Consider the following 22,526-nt stretch of genomic DNA (forward strand, 5'->3'; position numbering starts at 1 on the left):
AACATTGATTGCAATACACGTTACATGTTGTCATGCACGCTGGAAATGAGAACATTAATTTTAGCACCAAAGCTCCTGCATAGCTCTATATTGATTACCTGTAGGTGCTTTTAGAGTGTCGCCTATGGAAAATACAGGGTACTGAAGCTTGTCGCCATTTTGAAATCTTAAGCCTTAACATGTTTGGTATCGATTTACTTAGCGCAACCTTAATCTTTCATATTTTAGCCAAAAATCGGGTAATTTATTGCGTTTGTGTGCCCTAAAATTAACTTTAAAAAAAAAAAAAAACACTTTAGTTATCCTTTTAACAAAGTCAAATCATGCTTACCTCCTCTGTACAGTTGGTTTTGCACAGAGTGGCTCCAATCCTCCTTTTCTGGGGTCCCCAAGTGGTGGTCCTGGCTCCTCCTCTTCTTGAGTGCCGCTCTCCCTCGGGGCACTCGTGCGGGTGCGCTCCCATGTCCTGCTACTGCATCCATCGAGACAGACAGCAGTACTCGCCCCCGCCCCCTGGCTTCTGCATCAATGGTTGCACTGCTATCAATCTATCCAATCAGGACCTGAGAAACTGGCTGGAGCTGCTGTGCTCATCCCCGTCGCTGGAAAGACCGGGTTCAGGCAAGTAAAAGGGGGGCTCTGGGGGCAGCTGCAGCACAGGAGGTTTTTCACCTTAAAAAGGTTGTAAAGATAAAAGTTTTCACCTTAATGCATTCTATGCATTAAGGTGAAAAAATATCCGACAATACTGCCCCCTCAGCCTCCCCGTTTTATTTACTTGACCCCTTGAAAGTCCCGTGCTCGTCCCCGACATCCTCTTCACGGCTCAGCGGGAGCTCACATAAAAGATGAGAAGTCCTTGCGGGGGGGGGGGGGGGGGAGGGGAGGGGAGCCAAGACAGCCGCCGAGGGACCCCAGAAGATCAGGTTTGGGGCCACTCTGTGCAAAACGAGCTGCACAGTGGAGGTAAATATAACACGTTTGTTATTTAAAAAAAAAAAAAATGACCTTTACAATCCCTTTAATGCATAGAATGAGGGTTTACAACCCCTTTAAGTGTACGATGTGAATGTACAATATATGTGTGTAAAACGATTTATAAACTGACGACGCTATACAAGTACCTGAAATAAATAAATACATTTTTTTACTGACATTTTGCGTTTCCTAGACATTTGCGTTATTACTGCATAACATAAAAAATTGGAACTACAACTGTTTTGTTCTCTAGGATGTCTGCTTTCAGAAATTATATGTTTTTTTTTTTTTTTGCAATCTTCAATGGAAAAATAAAAAATTTTAAACATTGTTTTTTTAATTTAAAAAAGACATAATAACAGGGTTAAAGGATGAATTCCAGGGATGGATATTTTTACATAGTTGCATTGATCCAGCTTGTAACACATGCCTGGAGTTATACTTTAACAGCACATAGTCAAAAGTACTGTAAACTGCCACATGGCCATAACACAGCAATAAAAAAAAAAAAAAACAAAAAAAAAAAAAAAAAAATAACACGTACTGATCATTAGGGCAAGGAGCAAAAAGTTCCTCCATAATGACCCATAAAAATAAAAAAAACGAAGTTTTTCTTTATTTTTATGGACGTGTACAATTCTGTTCTATTGGTACTAAAAGCAGGAAAGAGCAGACAGGCTCTATGCAATGCACTTAGTCAGGGCAAGCAAAGGAAATGATTCACATTATCTTGCTGGCACACTCCTGATCTTTTCAGCTATTTTTACAGAATATAGATATTTGTACTTCCAGGGAAACGCATGAATATGGAGCCATGAAATAGATGGGGATATTTGTCATCATACAGGGGAGAAGGGAAAGGGACATACAATGACCAAATAAACCAGCAGATATATCCATCCCACAACTGCATCCACCTTTGTCTTTTCTTTCTTACATTTTAAAAGGATTAGGGCTCAGTTACTTCTCCGAGGTGCATCCACGCACGCTCTCTCGCAAATTAAAGTGCACTACGTTAAGGCGGGCTATTGAAATAAATGGGCCACTAACACCCCTAAAAGGGGACGCAAATAAGAAGTTGACAGGGGTTCTCAGCTTCGCCTATTTTATCTAAAAGTTAGAAATAACTATATAAAATAGATACAAATATATTATAAATACCTTTTTTCCCCCCACCCATAATTTAAAAGTGATTACATGTCTTCTGTTCTCTGCTGCAGAGAGCTGGGGAGAGGAGAAACAGCAGCACACTGGTCTTCCCAGTGAATGGCTATGCGGGGGGGGGGGGGCACGTGTCAGCACAACTCTGATATTTGTAGGAGGGCAAACCGAGTTCCCAGCACAGCTGAAGAACTGACCTTGGTGTGCGCTCTCCTGCTTAATGTGGTCAGTATTCAACATTAAAGCGGAGGGACTGGCAGGAACACCAGGGATTTCACACAAAGGAAGCTATAGAAAGAACAGGATACTTTCTCAGGTACATGTCAGGAATATGAAATGTTTTTTTTTATTCTGTATTTAAAGTAAATATAAAGGAAACATTTTTATAACAAAAAAAAAATGTAACAAACATGTTATACTTACCTGCTCTGTGCAGTGGTTTTGCACAGAGCAGCCGGATCCTCCTCTTCTCTGGTCCCCCTCCCCCATTCCGAGTGCCCCTATAGCAAGCCACTTGCTGTGTTGGCACTCATGCGTGCTTGCTCCCAAGCCCACTCCCTGCGTCCATAAGACGCAGCCCTGCCCTCCTCTCCCACCGCACTGGCTGCAATTGACAGCAGCGGGAGCCAATGGCTCCTGATGCTGCATCTCAGCCAATCAAGAAGGGAGAGCCTTGGGTCTCGTGCACACGACTGGATCGGGATCAGGATCGGGCAAGTCTTAGGGGGGCTGAGGGGGGAGTTGCACACTGAAGGTTTTTTACCTTCATGCACAGAATGCATGAAGGTTAAAAAAAAAAAACCTTTAGCCTTTACAACCACAAGTTTTCACAACACATAAAAATCAAGTAATTGGGATTGAGAAGAAATAAAAACATAAAAAGGTATAGAGCCACAACAAGAGTAAACAGGGAGGTGCTAATATAAGGCCTCATGTACACTGTAAAGGGACGTTTTAGGAGCAGTTAGGAGGTTTTTTCAGCTGCCCCTGAACTCTCCTCGCTGTTCTCTTATCAGTACATGTACACGGGGTCGTTTATAGTCATTTCTAGGCAGTTGAGTTTAGAGGCTTTTTTTTTGGGAATGCGTTCAGAAGCCGAGTTTAGAGGCTTTTCAACCGCCAAACGCTTCTAAACTTTTTTTTTGTTTTTTTTTTTGTTTAGCTATAAATGAGAATACCTATCCTCCCATAACTTTTCCATAACAATCATCCCATTCAGGTGGTAAATCCTTCTCCGGCCTCCCCGGCTGCTTATTACGGAGAATTCCTGCCTTATCTCTGGCAGCTCACACATGATAATGGCATGCTTTGTGCCAAGGAAGGCGGGCTTCACTTGCATCTCATTTTGTTTTGGCGGCTGTTGACAGACAAGGTCATCCTGATAAAATAAAATCCATTGTTCATGTTTATAAAAAATAAATCCTCCTCCTCTGATAGTGAACACCGCAGGACCCCACCCGGTCTTCACAAAACAACGGCTGATGCTCATATGGTTCAAATTAAATAAGAACTGCAGGCTAGTGAAGACAGTGCAAATGATCCGGTGATCACAGCACTGGGGAGCCCGACAATGAGCTCCGTCCAATCCAAAATCCCAGATATTGCTCTGAGCGGAGGCTTGCAAAAGGAACTGGGTCTACAAAAAAGGAGCGTATATGTAAACCCTAAATCAGTTTTCAATAGTTCTGGAATTATGCCTCGGTTTTCTTATTGGTTTGTTTTGGGAAATTAGTTGCAAAGTTTCTTACCTGTAGATCATGTCAGTAACGGCACTTTCTGTTGCAGGTTGACAATGCTAAGCCACTGCCTCGCAATTGGCAATGGTGTTGTCAGCCTGTTGCACAAGCTCCTTCACTGTTGGGTTGCCTATCAGGTCTGCATATGCTTCTTTGATAGGAACTCTCAACCCATACTGAACCACACTATACCAGGAACGGGCTTTCATATGCCAATCACAGACTCAGATGATCATCTCTTATTACATGTAAGTCCTTGGCACGTCTCACATTCTCACATATTACCTTTAATTGTCCACTATAGGTGGTTCACCATAGCTGACTGTCTTCCAGCCCGTTATACACCAAAGCTTCTCCCTTGTACTCTCACCTCCCCACTATTATTGTTGAACACAGTAAAACCTTGCCCCATTTAGCAGAATGGGTAAACCCTCCACCATGTTTTTCCTATGCCCCAATGGGGAGATTTTCCTTCTCTTCAGGAGATACAATAGGAAGCAAGAGAAAATTTAGGTAAAATCCCCTCTAAGTGTAGTGGCCATAACCCTTTGCAGGGCAGCCTTGACTTATTGGGCTTACCGGTTACCTCCGCTTGGCTTGTTCTTCCACGTCTAGGGGTTCCCAAGGTTGATACCCAACAACTTGGATGCTGACACCAATAAAGTCCTTTTGAAAGGTTTTATTTTGCAGGGGTAACATCCAACAACACAGTCTCGTATGGAAACAAAAGGGCAAGGGTGAAGAACTCAGGCACCTTGAACTGCAGACATAAAGTCTCTAGTACCACCCAGAGAGTAGCCACTCGTAGCTGGGTGCTTCAAGGCTGAACAAATCTCTAGCCAGAGATTATGGCAGTCAGCACTTTGATTCAGAAGTTGTAAAATCTCTGACCTTGAACAAGTTGTAACTGAAAGTGAACAGGAACCTTTTTCCTCAGTACCTGTAACGTTCTCCGTCTCCTTGATAGTGCTGGAAAAAATGTGAATTTGTCAATGTCCTTCCTCAGTAACCAGGCACTTCTCAGGATGCCAGCTTGTTGGCCCTCCTCCGAAGAGTCCTCCCCTGGTCACTTACACGAGCTGTGGTGCCCCTCCAAGCCGAGAGCACACCCGTACACCTTGAATCCTCCCTCAGTTACTGCGCCTCTTATCAGCCGGTTCTGAGACTCAGGAACAGACGGATCCCTACCCCAGACCAGGCAGGTCTATTGGGGGTAACCAACAGAAGCATGTTGCGGGATGTCGAACACCCCATGACCAGGACCCCTCGCGGGGCTACCCCGGTCCAGGAAACAAGAACAGACCACTCGGACCTCACAAACTCCTCTGAACACGTGACTTCAACATCTTAAGTACCCCTGCCCAGACTCCTCAGTGGGGCCCGGCACACCCACCGATTGGTTCTGAGGAAGCCGATAACCAAAACGTCCAACCAGGCCTGGTTCTGGCTTGTCATGTGCACCTCACTGTACACATGACCAAGCAGAACTTCTAACGCAGCCCAGCCAAACTGACGTCAAAGTTAACCTACATAATTAACCCTCAGAACCCCTCTACTGTTCTGAGGCAAAAACTAAATTTACACATGAATGACACTTCCAAAATGTCATCCGCTACATAAAAAATGGTGATCACTGGAACCGATGTCCTCCATTGGAGTTTTCCCCTTCTATTCCACTGACAATTTTGGGATGCCCATATTACTTTCTGTCTCTTGGACAATGGTCAGTAGGGGAAATCTACCAAGCAGGGGGCATGGAAACAATACAAAATTTGGCAGGGGTCCTTAACTTTCCCCACTTAGGCAGTACGCCCAAGTGTGAATGGCAAAATCACACAAACACACATTTCAGATGCCGTTCATTTTAATACCACCTAAAAACACTGCATTTTTTGCCACAGAAAATCACTCAGCAATTGTGGCAAACTGCATTGCATGAAGCATGTCACCCAAAAGAAGCTCCTGAAGTTCTTTTGGGTGGCAAGCTTCACACGATGCAGTTTGCCACAATTGCGGTGCGATTTATCTTGCAACAATCGCAGCAGAACCGGGCTGCTTTTTTAGGTTGAATGGCATCTGAAACGTTGTGCGATTTGTCATTTACACCTGGGCGTTTTGAAATCTCGGCAGAATCACCGCAATTCAAAACATCCAGGTGTGAATGCAGCCCTAGTCCAAAATGTATAAAAAAAAAAAAAGTTTGAGTTTTAGAGCTTTTTCCTTCAGGGAAAAAGGTGCAGGTACTCCCCCCTTTCAAGTCACTCCTAGTCTCTGCCCCTACTCACCTTTGGGCACTGTCTATTGGTTCCACTCCCTACCCACCTCCCAGTACCACTCCTTTTAGAGAATACAGAATTAAGTAAGTATCACTTTGTGGTGCCAAGTAATTTGTATGGAATTTGTTAAAAAGGAGTTCCACCCTCCCGAAAAAAAAAAAAAAAAAAAAAAATGTAAAAAAAGTCAGCAGTTACAAATACTGTGGCTGCTGACTTTTACCATTAGGGTACCTACCTGTCCAGGCATCCAGCAGTGTTCTCACATGAGCAGATTCTTGAATCAGCTCTTGGGTGCTGCTGCCACCATCTTGGCTACGGGAAACGGCAGTGAAGCCTTCCGGTTTCCTACTGCGCCTGTGTGAATCGCGCTGTGCTCAATGGGCCGGCTGCTTGGGGGGGGGGGTGGGGGGAGGCAAACTGAGCAAGAAGTGTGGAAGGATACCTCTCAAAACCAGGTAGCCACCCCCCCCCCCCCCCCCAAAATGTACCAAATGTGGCAGTGGAGGGGGTAGGAGACATTACAGAAAGCTTTTGGGTGGAGCTCCGCTTTAATAACAAGAAAAGCTGTAAATCAGATCCCTTGCAGCCAGCAACAATAGACCTCCCCGGCAACAACAGACACCCCCCCCCCCCCAGCAGCCAGCAACAACAGGCCCTCCAGCACACCCGCCACCCTTGCTATTACATACATTTAGTGCTGAGATGCCAGTACTGCGCAACTTAACATTCCCCCTGAAAAAAGCCCTAGTTTTAGATATATGTGTGTATCTGAGCAAAAAAAAAAAAAAGTACTGAAAATAAATAAATAAATCAGGGTTGAAAACTCTGCCTCTGCTGCACTGCAATCCTAAGCATTGTTGACTATCCTGCCTGAGTTCTCCTCATTGGACTACAAAACACCTTCCTGTCTTCATTTCAGTGACTGTTGGAGGCCCAGGGTTGTCTTTATTATTGATTGGACCCTGGGCAAAACATTTTCTTGGGCCCCCTCTTTCATGCAATTTCGCTCTCCACATGCTCCGATTCATATAATAAACAGCAGCTAGACTCAAAAATCAGTTTACTGAATCAGATCAGGCTAGCGATTGAGATTGGTTGCCAGAGTTTACAGTGTATCATTACCACTCACTGACTGGCTGCTAGAGGTTAGCGCACACATTATGGCTCACTGTCTATTTTCTAGAGGCTACAGCACATACAGCTTCAGCTTGTTGACTGGTTGCTAGAGATTGCCGTACGTCAACACTGCTCACTTATTGATTGTTAGAGGTTACTGGGCATCTACAATCACTCACTAATTGGTTTCTAGAGGTTACTGCACATTATTACTGCTCACTGATTGGTTCCTAGAGGTTACTGCATATCCTTACCGCTCAACGACTGTTCACATGTACCAAAATTCATGTTCTTTTAAGGGTTCCACCTCCAATTTGTTAACCTTTCCAGAACAGGCTGATGTTCGCCTTACTGACTATAGTTGTGGGCAGGACTTTCAAGGATGCTCCTTTACCTCCCCAGTGGGCAGCATTCAGCAGAAGTGATGTTAGATATGACCTCAAGGAGACACAATATACACATGAATGTCGCCCCTATTTACATATCAATGCCGTGGTCCATGACTATTTACATATTAATGCAGGTTAGTTACATGTAAACACAAGGTCTACAGGTGAGTCATCTGTACATGGTAAAAGGGAAGAGCTGGGCAGCAGCAACAGAACTTTACACCGAGATAATAGGACACAGCATGGGACTAAAACTGCAAGGGATAAGGAAATTTAAACTGGGATAGTTGGCAAGTATAAAGGCAGCTTGCTTTGAGCCCCACAACAATAATGGGACCCAGGGCATCTGCCCCTTTTGCCCTGCCTTAAAAATGGTCCTAGGAGGAGCCCTTCAGTTCAGTACAGGAGAGCTCAGGCAGGGCTGAATACTCTGTTGGGATTTCAGTGCCGAAGAGGCAGGGTTGTCAGCTTGCTACAGAAAGTTAGTTTGTTGGATTTCTGGCAGTACAATCTGTGTTTTTCTGTGCTTCCAGCATTCATAAAGAGACAAAAAATACAGGAAATGCACATGTACTGCAGAGTTGTACTGAATATAATAAAATGTACATTTATCGATTTCATTTTTACAAGACAATTTGCAGCTGCACTTTTTTATATGTCTAAAAACAAGATAGCTAACTGTTGGTTACAATTAGCTCAAAAATGAGATCACATAATAACTTTCCTATGAAGTGTAAGGCCGCGTACACATGGGCGGACTGTATGGCCAACTAAGTCCGTCAGACAATCCGACGGACAGTCCGTCCTACTTTCGAATGAACGGACTTGACCACACACGATGAACAAACAGTCCGTCGAAAGCTTGCGCGATGACGTGTACAGCACGTACGACGGGACTAGAAATAGGACGTCCAATACACAGCAATGCAACCTTTCGCCGTGTAAATCCTTTCTGAGCATGCGCCATACTTAGTCCGTCGAACTAGCCTACTCACGAGCGAACTGTCCGCTGAAACCAAAGTTGGACGGACAATATTACGGAAATTCCGAAATACTTAGTCCGCCAGACTGCACACTAAAAAAGTCTGCTGAAGCCCACACACGAGCGGACTGTCCGCTGAAATGTGTTTCGACGGACTAAGTTGGCCAGACAGTCCGCCCGTGTGTATGCGGCTTTAGAAAACTGGGTCTGGCATCCTTCAATCAGCAATCATCCAGCTACTGCATAATTTAAAGGCCTGAGAGAAAGTCCATCAAAAAAAAAAAAGGGAACTGTAGCGCTTTTAAAACTTTTTCGGCCGCTAGCAGGGGTTAAAAGCGATCCGTTAGCAGCCGAAAAGCGCCGCTAAAATGAAGGAAAGGGGCCGCTAAAAATAGCGCCGCTTTACTGCCAACGCCCGCCCCAGTGTGAAAGTGCCCTTAAAGTGGTTGTATACTAATTTTTTTTACTTTTAGCTACAGGAAAGCCTATAGTAAGGCTTACCTGTAGGTAAAAAAAATATCTCCTAAACCTGTACGGTTTAGGAGATATTCCCCTCGGTTTACGCCGCTGACTGCAGCAGCGCATGCGCACAAGGGGATTCTTGGCTGAAAGTCCGGCAGTGGCCGGACCCGGCCGGGATGAAATCTCCCGCGCGCATGCGCGGGAGTCACGATATCGCGGCTCCTGCCACTCACAGCGCCGGAGCCGCGATACCCGGAAGAAACGCTGAGGGAGCATGTCAGCTCCCTCGGCGTGGATCGGGCCAGATGTCGGGGCCTCGTTCTAAGGTAAGTATTTCATAATGAGCTAGTATGCGGTGCATACTAGCTCATTATGCCTTTTGCTTTGCAGGTGGTAAAAAACAAATTTAAAAAAATTAGCGGGTTTACTACCGCTTTAATGTCGGGGGATAGCCTTTACACAGTCCCTTGAGTCTATTATGAATGCTGTTGCTAGACTCATATACCTTACTAACCGATCCGTGACTGCTGCCCCTCTCTGCCAATCTCTTCACTGGCTTCCCCTACCCCACCCTATAAAATTCAGAATACTAACCAAAACATACAAGGCCATCCACAACATCACCCCAAGCTACATCACCAACCTCATCTTCAGATCTCACCCATATCGTCCCCTCCGCTCACCCATATCTTGCTCTCCAACTCCCTTGCTACCTCCTGCCACACTAGCCTCCAGATCTTCTCCAGAACCTCTCCCAGTAGGTCCGGTCAGCTCCTACCTCGTCTGCCTTTAGGCAAAACTAATTTATTCAGGGAAGCTTACCCCACCTCCACATAAAAAGGGGGCCATAGACGAATCGAATACTGGCCAGTTCAGCAGGAACTGGCCAATATTTGAACCATGTATGGGCAGACTGAATGTACCAGAGTTGATCTATCCATCAACTTGGGTACAACCAGCCTGCCGGATTTACATGCAATTATTGCAAGCGGCAGGATGGTTCCCCCATCAACACTGCCAATCGAGCCAATTTCTTTCGCAGGCCAGCCTAAAAACTATACTAGTCACCTCCATCAGATCATCCCCTGCAGCTATTACATTTTGTACCACCTCCCCCTCCCTATAGATTGTAAGCTCCATGGGCAGGGCCCTCCTATTCCTTCTGTATTGAACTGTATTGTAACTGTACTGTAGTCCTTAATATTGTAAAGCGCTGCGCAAACTGTAGATAAACGCACCTTGCATTTTCCATGCAAAGTTCACTGTAACACATTATTATGCAGGATTTACAGAAACCCTTCGATAGGATTGATAGAAAAATTTATTCTCTGTGTAATGTTCTTGTGCATTCCTAAGCTCAAAGTCTGACACCTTCTTCACATTTATCCATAAAGTTTATTTTCATGGAGTGATCCTTTAAGGACAGTCAGTAATATCGCACAAGGGGCATCAGCACATTGTCAACACGTGCTGTATGTCTGTGTCGAGCCCTGGCTCTGATCACAGCCCCCGGCATTTTGGCAGCCCCCTCCTCACAAGTCAAGGAGGCAGCTTCCATATAAAGAGAGAGGTCTTGATTTTTGGGAAGTGTTTTCAATTTCTCATGTCCTGGAAAGAAAAACGATTTATAATATCTGGGCAGCAAACCAAAGTTTTCCCCCGTAGTCACTAAACCACAAAACGAGTCTTGGGAACATGTGAAAACAACTTGTGACGTAGACCTAAAGCAAAGGATGAGCACGCTGGGTGAGAGCGCAGACTGAGCATGGCCATGGTATGTATACCACTTACCGTATTTATCGGTGAATAACACGCGCCAGCATATAACATACACCCCAAGTTTAGGAGAGAATTTTAAGGAAAAAATTTACATTTAAATGCCCATCAATGCAGCCTTTATCAGTGACCATCTGCAGCCTTGTCCATCATTGCACCCTTGTCCGTGTCATTTGCAGCCTTGTCATTTAAAAATGGTGCCGCCAAAATACAGAGCCGGATGTCCTGTGTATTTGGCGGCACTCGGTAGTTCTCGGCTGCTTTCGCCCATTCTCGGCGAATCTTGGTCGCTTTCAGCGGCTCACACGGGACTGCGAGAGCGTCTGAAAGCCGCAGAGAACGTCCGAAAGCTGCCAAGAGGCTCACAATCAGCGGGGATTGGTGAATAACACGAAAGCATGTTATATGCCAATAAATACAGTAAATGGTACTTTTTTTTTTTTTTTTAACGGGTCGGGAAATCATGATTATCAAAAAAAATAAAAAATAAAAATGTTGAATTACCCTCCATCTTAGATTGCAAGCTCTAACGAGCAGGGCCCTCCGATTCCTACTGTATTAAATTGTATTGTAATTGTGCTGTCTGCCCTTATGTTGTAAAGCGATGCGTAAACTGTTGGCGCTATGTAAATCCTGTATAATAATAATAAATAATAACTGTCCCCAGAACATGAATAGAGGGGAAAACATTCCCATAGGGTTGTTTGCTTCAGTGCCAACTGTCTAAGGCTATGTGACTGGCGTTTGGAAGACTGTAAAAACAGTTGGGCTGCGTGTGACCATATAAAGGCCTCTTGAGCCTATAGAGAGAGCCTTGACTGATGGGGTCAGTGGTCACCCAAGTTTGGCTAAAGTTATGGGGGATTGGCTGGGCCTGAGCTCATTAAAAGTATTGGCCCAGGGAATTCTGGGCCTGCTGAAGAACGTGGCTGGAAGAGCTGCACACTCTCCCGCCTTGCCAGCATTAAAAGTTGCTGTAACGGGCTATGCCCTTGATTGGCTATTGAAAGCAAGCTGTCTGTACAGCACTTATGGTAAGGACAGCCACCTTTTGAAATTCAAATACCGTATATACTCGAGTATAGGCCGACCCGAATATAAGCCGAGGCCCCCAATTTACCCCCAAAAAACTGGAAAACTTATTGACTCGTGTATAAGCCGAGGGTGAGACATGGCTGTCCATCCCTGTGTGTCCGTCCATCCCTGTGTGTGTGTCCGTCCATCCATCCCTGTGTGTGTGTCCATCCATCCATCCATCCATCCCTGTGTGTCCGTCCATCCATCCCTGTGTGTGTATCCATCCATCCCTGTGTGTGTGTGTGTGTGTGTGTGTGTGTGTGTGTGTGTGTGTGTATTCATCCATCCATCCATCCCTGTGTGTGTGTGTGTGTGTGTGTGTGTGTGTGTGTGTGTGTGTGTGTATCCATCCATCCATCCATCCATCCCTGTGTGTGTGTGTGTGTGTGTGTGTGTGTGTGTCCGTGCAGCCTTGTGTGTGTGTCCAGCCTACCTGTGTCCCAAGCCTCCGTCCCGAGCCGCCGTCGTCCCGAGCCTCCTCTGTCCCATGCCTCCTCTGTCCCATGCCTTCCGGTGTCCCGTGCCTCCTCTGTCCCGTGCCTCCTCCGCCCCGTGCCTCCTCCGTCCCGTGTCGTGCCGATGGATCGCCGCTCTTCTCGGCGGCCATTCTACGATTCAAAAGCTGCGCCTCCGTCCTCCGCCTGTGATAGGCGGAACACTCAATTTCCCAGCAGCCTGTGTTCCGCCTATCACGGACATCCTCTCATACTCGTCCGTAGTATGAGAATGAACGGATGTCCGTGATAGGCGGAACACTGACTGCTGGGAAATTCAGTGTTCCGCCTATCACAGGCGGAGGCGGAGAAGGAGGCGCGGCTTTTGAATTTTAATGTCCGCCGTCTGTCTGCTCGATACGCTGATCGAGCAGTCAGACAGCGGTGACTCGAGTATAAGCCGAGGGGGCACTTTCAGCCTCAAAAAAGAGGCTGAAAATCTCGGCTTATACTCGAGTATATACGGTAGTTCATGTTAAAGCGTGCTCACAGTACAACTGTGAATGGTACAAAGTGTTCACATGTTGTGTTGGAAATTAAATAATGCTGTGGCCTTGCCCTTTCCAACCTAATGGTTGTAAGAATGTTTTCTTATATAGGATGAGGGCAAGGGTGGGGATTTATCCCATTATGTCTACAGTTGTTTCATGCCTAGGCCCATTGTGCCTCAGCAGTCATGCAGAACCTTGTTTAAAACCACAAGCATTTATTACCAACACTTCATATTCCGGATATGTGCCTGCTGTACCATGTACTTGTATGAGAAAGTATCCTGTTCTCTTTGTATTGCTTCCTTTATGTGAATTCCCTGGTGTTTCTGCTAGTCCTCCTGCTTTCCTAATAAAAACTGACCACACCAAGCAGGAGAGATCACCATAGTCAGTTCTCTAGCTATGCTGGGAACTCAGTGTACTCTCCTCCAATGACTGTCCTGACATGCCTCTGCTGCACAGCCATTCACTGGGAAGATCATTGTGCTGTTGCTTCTCCTCCCCCAGCTATTATGTAGCTGGGAACAGAGGCAATGTGATCATGTAATGAAAAAATAAAAAATAAGGAAAAAAAAAAGATAGATATACCTCTCTCTCATTCATATATATATTATAATGGTTTTGCCTTTGATTTTTTTTTATATTATACTAAATTGGTTGTTTTACAAGGTGATCGTTTAAATAATAGGAACCACACAAATAAATTATTAGTTCAAAACGACCACAGCACTTTATTATTTGTGTAAATTGTAAACCAACCATAAATTATGCAACAAGGTTTTAAATATTAAAAACATGAGATACACCATATAATGACATAATCAAAGTCATACCCATAACTCAGCCAGGCAGCTGGAGTGAACAAAAAAATGATATAAATACTGTCCCCCTTTCGAAGAAAGGGACTAAGACCACATAGAGGAGCCGCAACTATAAATAATGGGAGGATAGAGGAGCCGCAACTACAAATAACGGGGGGATAGAGGAGCTGCAACTACAAATAACGGAGGGATAGAGGAGCCGCAACTACAAATAACGGGGGGATAGAGGAGCTGCAACTACAAATAACGGCATACCTGTACATCCCCTTTAAATTGGCGGGGCTAGCGTGTGCCTGCTGGCGTACAGCGTGACCACGCACGTGGGTCCCACTGACTCAATGTCCGCCGGTGTTCCGCGATTGTGTCATGGAGCCGCAGAACGGGGAGATGTAAACCGGGCATTTCCCAATTCTGCATAGTGACATGACAGGGAACTACTGCTCCCTTTCATCGGGGACAGTGATCGCTGTCATGTCAGTGGTAGCCCACCCCCCCCCCCCCCCCAGTTAGAATCACTCCCTAGGACACACTTAAACCCTTGATCGCCCCCTAGTGTTTAACCCCTTCCCTGCCAGTGTCATTTACACCGTAATCAGTGCATTTTAACAGCACTGATCGCTGTATAAATGACAATGGACCCAAAATAGTGTTAAAAGTGTCCGACATAATGTCGCAGTCACAAAAAAATAAATAAATAAATAAATAAATAAAAAAAAAAACACGCAGCTCTCTTCCATTACTAATAATAAAAAAAATTATAAAAATGCCACAAAACTATACCCCATTTTGTAGATGCTATAACTTTTGTGCAAACCAATACACGCTTATTGTGATTTTTTTTAAATAAAAATATGTAGAAGAATACATATCTGCCTACGCTGAGGAAAAAATTATTTTTGATATATATTTTTGGGGATATTATAGCAAACAGTAAAAAAGATTGCTTTTTTTTCAACATTTTTGCTCTTTTTTTTGTTTATAATGCAAAAAATAATGCAGAAGTACTCAAATATCACCAAAAAAAAAGCTATTTGTGGGGAAAAAAAAAAAAAAAAAAAAAAGGACATCAATTGTTTGGGTGCAACGTCGAACGACCGCGCAATTGTCAGTTAAAGTGACGCAGTGTTGTATCGCAAAAAGTGCTCTGGTCAGGAAGGGGGTAAAATCTTCCGGGGCTGAATCTGTTAAAAGGATTTTTATATTTTACACATTCTATTTTTGTTTTCTATGTTCCTTTTACATGTTTAAAACTAATTTCCATGAAACCAGCTAAAGACAAAAATGAAATACATTTCTAGGATGATTAGTATTGGGGCAAGTCTTCAGGATCTCCCAAATACTGAAAAATCACTTTTGGATGGAATGATCCTTTAATATAATGACGTCACAACACTTTCTTTATGGATTTTACTGCCCATGGTTCCTGGATGACAGGATGATGGCCGCCCTAAGAGGCAAAGGTCATGGGTTCTAGCTGACTGAAAACCATGTTTATGCAAGACTGTGTTTAATTAACTGCAGGGGCTCAGTATATCCAAATACAGGAAGTCACGGAACCCGCAGCAGTCTGCGTCCTGCGTTCCCATGCAGCCACTGACACAGACAGCTATACGTCAATAGGACATTATGGAAGGTTATCCTGCATGCCCTGGACTGTATACAACCACGCCAACGTTCTCATCATATATAAAGCTGCAGTAAACATCTACTCTACTTGGTAGATAAAAAGAAAAAGAATTGCATGAGTAGGCAAAAAGTACTAGATGCGAAGTCCTACTGCGCTCGTACTTTGATACATAGTAGGTGAGGTTGAAAAAAAAAAAGACACAAGTCCAACCTGTGTGTGATTATACGTCAGTACTACATTGTATATCCCTGTACGTTGCAGTCATTTAGGTACTTCTCTAATAGTTTCTTGAAACTATCAATGCCCCCCCCCCCCCCGCGCTGAGACCACCGCCTGTGGAAGGGAATTCCACATCCTTGCCGCTCTTACAGTAAAGAACCCTCTACGTAGTTTAAGGTTAAACCTCTTTTCTTCCAATTTTAATGAGTGGCCACGTGTCTTGTTAAACTCCCTTCTGTGAAAACATTTTATCCCTATTGTGGGGTCACCAGTATGGTAATTTGTATATTGAAATCATATCCCCTCTCAAGCGTCTCTTCTCCAGAGAGAATAAGTTCAGCGCTCGCAACCTTTTTTGATAACGAATATCCTACAGACCCTTTATTAGCTTTGCTGCCCTTCTTTGTACTCGCTCCATTTCCAGTACATCCTTCCTGAGGACTGGTGCCCAGACTTGGATAGCATACTCTAGGTGCAGCCGGACCAGAGTCTAAGTGAGCCCTAATGCATGGGCCTCTGGCATTGAGCTTTGGGCGTAGGGCACAGGTGCACTGTGCAGTGAGTGGCTGACTGCACCGATTAGGGTACAGGGCACTCAAAGTTCAAAAATTCCCAGAACACAAGAAGTCTACAATTTAGGCATTCATCCTTGGGCCCTAAACATTTGTACCTCTAGGTGTATCGTCCTGCCACAGCAGCTCTCAGCCTCTCTGAGTTTGACAGGCTTCCAGCAACTGGGCTGGATGGGGTACCAGTGTCCTCTGCCTGCAGCTAAATGCCAGAGCCTCATGGACCAGGGCTAAAAGCCCAATGTGCCTGGGGCCTTTCCCCTTGTTCTCCCCTAGTGATCACATCAGTAACACAATTTCTAACCATTCCAACAACTAAGCACATAGCTGAAATACATTTGAAACATTTTACCTGATCTGTAATTTTGTTCATCTAACCCTCTTAAAAAGTGAGGTCCCCAACCTACCTCTGCTGTGAAAACCACAGCAGAGGCAGGTTGGGGACCTCCCTTTTTTCTAGGACAGTTAAAAGAGAAGTGTGGCCAAAGCTTGTTTAGGCATACTTCTCTTCTGGGTCACAGGAGTGCACTTATTTCTGCTAAAGCCTGCTGTCGGCTGATGTCACGGAGCCGGTCCAGGCACTGGAAGGATCCCGGCTTTAATGTTGGCATCCACCCAGATGCTCGATTGGCAGCTGACTCAGCCTCTCAGTGCATTGCCACCTCCCACCCCCTCCACAGCCAGTGCTCCAGTGAGCACTGGAGGGGCAAAGCAGAGAGCTACTTCGTCTTAATAGATTTGAATGGGCTGCCTGCTTTCAGCACACCTCCCAGATGGGGATGCAGAAAAAAAAAAAAAAAAAAATGGACCCACTTTGCGGTATATGGGCCTCAAAACAAGGCCATAGACACCTACAATCCCAGCAAGCCATGTCCCTGCCAATGCATCTGCCAAGATAAATGGCAGATGCATTGGCCCATCATACCCCCTACCCTCAGGACCCTGGAAGTGGTGCAAAGGGACTTGAGTTGGTAGCCATAAAAAGAAAGATAAAACTAAAAGTGTATGGGTAGTATGGGTACAAGGCAGTTTTTTTTACACTAAAGTGATAGTAAAGGCTAACCTCATTTTATCTGAAAATAAAAAGGAGGTTGTACTTACCTGTTCAGTGCAAAGATACAGTACAGAATGGTCTCCTATCTTCTCTTTTTCAGTCCCCACTGTCGCTGTCCGCTCCTCCTTCCCCTGGGTTCCCCCATCAGCAAGGTGCTAAGGGGCATGCACCCCTAACGGGCTGGGTGTTCATAGACAGCCACAACCCCCACTCTGTCCTCACAAGATTTGAACTACATGCTGCCTGTGTTGCCTGTGTAAGCAGGAAGAGAGGGCAGCGGTGCTGCAGCCAGGACAGCGCTGGATCAGTGGGAGGGGCCAGGTTAGTATTTAGGGCCAAAGGGGCCAGAACAAGCATGGGTACATTTTTTACCCTAATGCAGGGAGTGCATTAGGGCAAAAAACATATTTTGACTTTAGAACCACTTTAATGCCATCAATGCAGCAAGGTAAAAGTTCATCAGTTGGATTTTTCCTTTAACTGTACATGTGTTGGACTCCGGATTCAGTCACGGGGATGGTGGGGGAGGAGTTTAGACAGCGCTTACATTTCAAACATGCTTCTGAACACAGCTAATTGTGAGTTCCAGAGAAAGTAAGAGCTTTAACCGAAACCGGCCTCTAAGTACAGCAAAGTTTAGTCATCCAACTTCTCCAGACTCCCCCTTCTCCCATTATAAAGCTTGTGTGTTATGTCATGTTTGCTGAATTTAACCTCTTCATATCTGCAGGACTGTCTGGGAGAAGAATCGGTTTCCACCCTAGATACATTTGTTGCTTTTGTACAAAGATATTTTGTGTTATTTTTCAGGATGGAAGAGACATTCACTTGGGCGAAGATTTTAACAAAAAGGCTGTCCAAATTGGCCCGAGTATGTGTGTGTGTATGCGTGCAAGATAGGGACCTTTGATTGTAAGCTCCACGTTGGAAGGGACTGGTGCAAGTGTCAGCTGGTGCGCAAAATTTTTTGAGGGTGGGGGGGGGGGGGCGCAAAAAACGGAAGTTCTGGGGGAAAAAAAACATCAATTGCAGCCTCGCTGTGCCCCATTAAATGCAGCCACTGTGACCCCCCCCACCCACTCACCGCACGTACCCCATCCTGGCGGCGGGTGACGGAGGAAAACCCTACTTTTCCATCCGTCTCAGATCGGGTGATGACAGACTCCACGGTCCATCCTCTGACAGGTCCGTCCCAGCACAGTGTGCAGAGATGGACCTATCTTCTTCCTGCTCAGCGGGGGATCAACATATATAATAATTTATTTTTTATTTTTTTTTAGTAGACAGAATAAAATGGTGGTTGTTGCAATATTTTATGTCACACTGTATTTGCGCAGGGGTCTTTCAAATGCAATTTTATTTTTTTGAAAAAATTACTTTAATGAATAAAAAAAAAATAAAAATAATAATTAACAGTAAAGTTAGCCCATTTTTTGTATAATATGAAAGATTTTATGTCGCCAGAAATGTGATCTTTTTAGCCTAAGCAAAAAAATTGTGATTCTCATTTTGGCCAGAATCGTGCAGCTCTACCTTAGAACAAGGCCTCGACATTGGATCCCGGTCCATGCCGAGGGACCCGACATGTATCTTCCGAGTATCGCGGCTCCGGCGCTGCGAGTGGCTGAAGCTGCAATTCCATCACCCCGCATGTGCGTGGGAGTCTTCTTCTGGGCCATTCATCTGGGCCTTCACACGTATTGCGGTCATCAGGTGGTTAAAATATAACTAACTAAAAAAAGCAAAGCTTCTTTTTTTTTTTTTTTAGGTTTGTATAGAGTACATATGGATTTAAGTTTTTATTGCTGTCTGTGCCCCTATTAGGGAGATTTACTCTCTCTCTATTTGTCCTGTGTACCATTATAATTGAAAGTGAATGTAAAACTCAAATTTTGGGTTGTCCCTAGAACAGCAAATCTTGCAATGGAGGCACTAGTTCTAATGACCTGGGGGGCCCCTAAGGGATTCCCTTTCAGTTGCTGTTTTGACTATGGGACAGGAAGTGAAGGTAAATCTCCCCAGTGGGACACCAATGGCTAAAGAAAAAGCAAAAAAAAATTTTTTTTTTTAACCACTTCCCACCCGGCCAATGCACATATACGGCCGGGTGGGAGCCGTCTACTTCTGATAGGACGTTCAGGAACGTCCTTCAGAAGGAGCGGGATCAAGCGCGCGTGCGTGCCCGCGCAGCGGCGCGATCCCGATGTGCATGTGTCACCCGGACACAGCGCATCCCAGATCGGCAGGAGGGCTCTCTGATTGGCCCTCCTGATCACATGACGGCTGTGTCCAATCACGGCCGTCATGTGATGTAAACAAGCAGCCGGTTGCTAGGCAATCGGCTCCTCCTCTCCTCACACAGAAGTCATCGCTGAGGAGAGGAGAGCAGATTGCTGCAGCCGGCTGATGATCAGTGAGTATGAGCTGTTTTTTACAGCTTTTTACTCACTGATCATCAGTCTAGTCACAGTGTAAACACACAACACACCACACAGTATAAACACAATGTCCCCACATATGTCCCCAAAACACACATGTCCCCAAATAATAAAAACACATGTCCCTAATAATAAAAACATGTCCCCCACATATGTCCCACTAAAATCACATGTCCCAATGATTATCTGCACACATATGTACGTGATCACCTGCACACATATGTACATGATCATTTGCGTACATATGTCCGTGATCACACAAACCAATTATTATACACTTAATGGAATTTTTTTTTACCAAAAACATGTAGCAGAATACATTTTGGCTTAAATTTATGACAAAATTTGATTTTATTGGATTTCTTTTAAAATAGAAAAAAGAAAATAGTTTTTTTTCCAAATTTCCGCTTTTTTGCGCTTATATCGCAAAAAAAAAAAAAATAGAGTTGTGAATAAATACCACCAAAATAAAGATCTATTTGTGCGAACAAAATGATAAAAATTTCATTCGGGTACAGTGTAGCATGACCGCGCAATTGTCACTGAAATCGCGAGAGCGATGAAAGCTGAAAATTGGGCTGGGAAAGAAGGGGGCGAAAGTGCCCTGTATTGAAGTGGTTAAGTGGATAGACTGTTTTATATATTTGAACAGAACAGACAGCCATGATATCCATGGGGAATTGTTGGTTTTATGGAGGTAACTTTTGCTTACAAAATGAAATGCTTTTATTTTCCATACTTAAAACTATTTTTGTTCAAGCCGTGCACGGAAAATGACTTGCACAATAGAATCAATTCACAAGGCCACATGAGCCTTTTTACATGTGAATTTTATTGCATAATCATTTTGGCATAAATTTTTTTTACTATTAATAAATCCCATATTAAAGTGGAATTGTTTTTTTTCTGAACAAAACAAACATTTAAAATGTCTCATGAATTTCTATTTTATTATTTTATATCCACCTTGAATTTATCCCTTTCTCTGCTCTATTCAATAGACATCTCATATCCTGCTTTATGCCAGTTTTGAGCTCAACAACATCATTTTATCAAATAAAAACAACCTTTGGATGAAATAATAACGTCAAACTGTATCCGAGTAGCCTCCCTAAAAGTTCTAAAAGGAGAACAAAACTACTACTTAATTACTACACATAAATATGCAAGTATGGTTCACTAATCATGCTGGAGAGTATGTTGAAAGAGGAGTGCAAGATTTAAAAAAAAAAAAAAAAAAAATGTAACATTTATACTCACCTACATCAGATCAATGCTGCAGCTGTTCCCACTGGCTCCACACCAAGAACTGAGTGATCAAAGACTGCTGATCGCTCAGTTCTCTGGTCCACTCTGAGCACAGAGCAGTGAATCTCAGTCACCGCTCTGAACTATGCCTCTCCTGTAATCACTGCAGTGCCGGACTGTGGAGGGGGCGGGAGCAGCTGACTCAGGCTCTCAGTGGTGCACTAAGAACAGGGCCGTTTTTAAGGCAGGGCAAAAGGGGCAGCTGCCCTGGGCCCTGTCATTGTTGTGGGGCCCAAAGCAGCTGCCTCATTGCTAACTATCCTAGTATAAATTCCTTCGTCCCTTGAGGTTTTAGTCCTGTGCTGTGTCCTGGTATCTCAGTGTGAAGTGCTACTACTAATGCTGCCCAGCTTTGCCATATTGTTGTGTACAGATGACTCACCTGCAGACCCTGTGTTTACATGTAAATTGCGATGGCATTGATATGTAAATAGAGGTGGCGGGCAGCATTGATATGTATAACATGCCCCCCTGAGGTCATATCCATAGTAATCTCTAGCAACCAATCAACAAGCAGAAATCATGGGCTGTAACCTCTAACAACTAATCAGTGAGCCGTAATGTGTGCTGTAAACTCCAGCAACCAGTCAGTGAGCAGTAATGATACACTGTAACCTCTGGCAACCAATCGCAATATCTGTGTGATCTGATTCAGTAAACTGATTTTGAGTCTAGCTGCCATTTATTGTATGTCTCAGAGGAGGTGAAGAGCGAAACCTGCATGGGGGGTCCCCCCAAGAAAGGTTTTGCCTAGGGTCCAATCAATATTAAAGACGGCCCTGACTAAGAGGTTGAGCTAGCTGCCAGTCAGGCATCTGGGCAGAGCCCAACATTATTGTCAGGATCCCTGCAAAGCCTGCATCGGCTCTGCGACATCAGCCAACTGCATACTTTAGCCCGCTTTCAGCTGAATCTGGGTCACAGTAATTCAGAACCAAGTGTAACCCACAGGAGAAGTATGGCCAAAAGAGCTTTGGCCATATTTCTCCTTTAATCAGTACCCACTGGTCATTAAAGAGGAAGTAAACTCTCCCACTCTGATGCTGCTTTTCATTTAGTCCATTATAATAAGTAATTATCAGACTATAGCCACTGTAATGCAGCCCAAATCACATATTACTTACTGTTTAAAGAAACTTTAAAAATCTTGTTTCCAGGGGTTAGGCAACGCCATCTTAAGTATTGTTTTCTGAGTCCCCAGTGGAGTGTATTTCTGCCCTTACATTGAGCACTTCCTGTACTGTTAACCAAGCCTCCTTCTCAATCCAACATTTCTATGGCAACCATGCTTCCCTGTTCATAGCTTACTTGTTTATTTCAGAGTATTTACTTGTGCCGATGTCTAATGTTTGCCTTTGTCAGACTTATCAGCTTCAGCTGATAAGACTGCAGTAATGGCCAAGTTTAGACTGTATGTGAGGTCACATGGTCACGTGGTGTGTAGGAGGAAGCTCTGAGTGATTAGCAGAGTTCAGTGGTGTGCTGTAGGAAGTCCTGATAACAGATAGATAAGCACATAGAGAGTGTGCCGTAAATCAGGGGAGATCTGGGC

General features: G+C 44.4%; 1 protein-coding gene across 1 annotated transcript in view; it reads right to left on the minus strand.

Moving 5' to 3' along the window:
- The window catches only part of ADAM9 (ADAM metallopeptidase domain 9), a 171,467-nt gene that overhangs the window by 130,396 nt on the left and 18,545 nt on the right, over window positions 1-22,526 (minus strand). The window lies entirely within an intron of this gene.

This window comes from Lithobates pipiens, unplaced genomic scaffold (genome assembly GCF_037356315.1).
Source record: "Lithobates pipiens isolate NorthernLeopardFrog02 unplaced genomic scaffold, aLitPip1_a1.2 Scaffold_8, whole genome shotgun sequence".
Classification (NCBI taxonomy): Eukaryota; Metazoa; Chordata; class Amphibia; order Anura; family Ranidae; genus Lithobates; species Lithobates pipiens.